The 3,188-nt window shown below is 34.9% G+C and overlaps 1 long non-coding RNA gene across 3 annotated transcripts in view; it reads right to left on the bottom strand.

Annotated features, from left to right (window-relative positions):
* The window catches only part of LOC144241635 (uncharacterized), a 43,295-nt gene that overhangs the window by 9,774 nt on the left and 30,333 nt on the right, over positions 1–3,188 (bottom strand). The window lies entirely within an intron of this gene.

Raw genomic sequence — 3,188 nt, 5'->3', positions numbered from 1 at the left:
AACCACACTTATCACAGTGCAATAAAACAATATATATATAGTATATGTAATTGTATATGTAATAAAAAACACAAGCTTATATTTTACATACTTAATATGTAATATATACATAATTATATAACACATATCATGTATGTATAAGGCAGTTCAAACCAGAAATTATCAACAGGAAGCATCACAGTAAATGATGGAATCAAAAAAGAAATGTAATTATGATCAAACATATTTAACAAACAACAAAACAAGAATACTACTTATGAGATTCAGCCAGTACTATACCCAACCTTAAGTTCTCTTATACGATAATGAAAAAGAATTAGTAAAGATAACAAACATAATGGGAGTCAAAGAAGAGGACAGAAAGAATATGTGAATAAATAATGGCCAAAACTTGCTACACCTGATGAAAATATTAATCTATACATCATGAAAGATCAATATATGCCAAAAGGATAAACTCAAAAGACATTCAAATCAAACCTAGACTCATAATAATCAAATCGTCAAAGTGACTTCAGAATTTTGAATGCAGCAAGAGAAAAACAACTCATTATATGTAATGGATCCTAAGTAAGTCATAGCTGACTTTTCATAAACCACAGAGACCAGAATATAGTGAGATGATATATTCAAACTCCTAAAGGAAAAAGAATGTTAACTGAGAATTGGGTATCCAGCAAAACTATCCTTGAGAAATGAAGGAGAAGTTATGACATTCCCAGATAAACGAAAATTAAAAGGATTCAGTGCTAACAGATGTGCCCTTCAGGTGGGGGAAGGGCAGAGAGAGGGAGAGAGAGAATCCCAAGCCAGCTCTGCGCGGTCCGTGCATATCCCTATGGGGCACGATCTCACCAACTGTGAGATCACGACCTGAGCTGAAATCAACAGTCAGACAATTAACTGACTGAGCCACCCACATGCTCCAGAAGCTTAACTTACTGAGCCACCCACATGCCCCTAGAATAGCTTTTTAAACAGAAATACAAGGTTTTTATACTGAAAATTACAATGTTGAAGAAAATTAAAGACTAAATGAATGGAAAGACATCTCATATTAACGGACTGAGAGAACAATTAATGTGGCAGTACTCCACAAAGCAATCTACAGGTTAATAGTGATCTTCATCAAAATTCCAGGTCTTAATTTATAGCAATTGACAAAATGATCCTAAAATTCATATGGAAACTCAGAGTCCCAACAATCATGAACCAAGTTGAAGGATTCATACTTCCAAATTTCAAAATTTACTGTAAAACTAAAATAATAAAGACAGTATTGCCTGAATATAAGGATACACAGATAAATGAAAAAGAATTTATAGGCCCCAAATACACCTTTGATTTAGAATCAACGGATTTTCAATACAGGTGTCAAGATAATTCAGTAGGATAGTCTTTTCAATAAATGGTGGTAGGAAAACTGTATATCTACATGCAAAAGGATAGGGTTGAACTTATGCCTCATACCACATATAAAAATAAATGCCAAATGGAGCAGACCTCAATGTAAAATAATGGTTCCTTTGTTATGGCACCAAAATCAAAAGTGACCAAAAAATAGAGAAATTAGATTTTATCAATGTTAAAAATTTACATACTGCAAACAAGAAAGTTAAAAGACAACCCAGAGAATGGAAAAAAAATCTGCAAATTACATACCCAATAGGGGTCTATTATCCAGTTATATAAAGAATTCTCACAATAAAATGACAAAAAGAAATATAACCCAATTCTAACGAACAAAGGATTTGAATAAACATTTCTCCAAAGAAATACAAATGGTGAATAAGCACATAACTGATCAAAACTACAATGAGACACTCCACATCCACTAGGATGCCTATTTTTAAAGAAGACCAAAAGTAACAAGTGAGGATAGGGAAGAGTTGAAATCTTTATACATTGCTGGTGATACTGTAAAATGGTGCATCCACTTTCATAAACTTTGTCAAAATTACTCACAACATTAAAAATAAAGTTGCCACATTACAAAGCAATTCCAATGTTAAGTGTAGGTATACCCAAGGAAATGAAAATATGTCCACGTAGAAACTTGTTATATGAATGTCTATAGCACCATTATTATAGCACCCTCCATCCTTCCCTCCCTCCCTTCCTTTCGAGTTTGTCAAATTGGTTTCCAAATAACAACTTGTTGCTCATCCCAACAAGTGCCTTCCTCCATGCCCATCACCCACCTTCCCCTCTCCACCCCCATCAGCCCTCAGTTTGTTCTCAGCATTCACGAGTCTCTCATGGTTTGCCTCCCTCCCTCTCTCTCCCCACTATTTTTCCCCTCCTCCCAGATACCAATTTTCAGTTGGAAATTTGGTATTGTAATCAGACGCTATGATAATACCAAAAACCTGAATAGCTATACTTCTACATATTTATGTCACATTACCTCATGTTACTAATGTCATATACATAATTATAGCTTCAGTCATCTTCTCTTCATTAGACGATGCGGCCAAGTGGCTTACAAATAACAGTACGGGTTTATGGAGTTCCTAGTGGTCCATTCTGCATTACCCATTTAGAGGTGTCATTACATGCCCACTTCTCAGGGTATTTCCCAATTGCATTTCATTAGGATCCCTCAATTCCATGCCAATACAATGAGGCTTTAAAGAATTCACTGCAAATTACTGTGCTTTAGTGTTGTTACCTGTGTGGCTCAGCACATTATAGTGCTTTATGTGTATAACTGTTGATTGTTTACTTTTGGTTCAGTGTTGCTATTTAAATTGGGTATATTCTAATAGTATTAACTATTTAACTGCCTTTTGCGCCTTCAGTTCAGTTGACTACGTGGAATTTTGTCTCTTGCCAAAATATTAAGTATTAGGATCTGCCAACCCTGGGGTGAGCGGTTCTCGAAGAACTGTTATTTGCCATATTATGAAGCCATAAGTTCATGAGTTATACTGCCATTGTTGACTTAATAAAAATATGTACCCAGAATTTTATCATGGTGAGCTATCATTAACAGTCCTCAAACTGAGGACTGATGGGTATGGGGGAGAGGGGAAGGGGGGGTGACAATAAACAATTTAAAAAAAAACACTGATCTCGTTTAAATTTTCTCTCCCCATTCATACTTTCATGATATGTATAACTTAGATGATATTAACAGCAATTATAATTATCTCATTAGAGAATGTGGGGAAGAGAATATCTGCAAG

The sequence above is a fragment of the Crocuta crocuta genome, unplaced genomic scaffold, assembly GCF_008692635.1.
Source record: "Crocuta crocuta isolate KB4526 unplaced genomic scaffold, BGI_CrCroc_1.0 scaffold1172, whole genome shotgun sequence".
NCBI classification, from domain to species: domain Eukaryota; kingdom Metazoa; phylum Chordata; class Mammalia; order Carnivora; family Hyaenidae; genus Crocuta; species Crocuta crocuta.
This window is presented reverse-complemented; position numbering and strand designations above follow the sequence as displayed.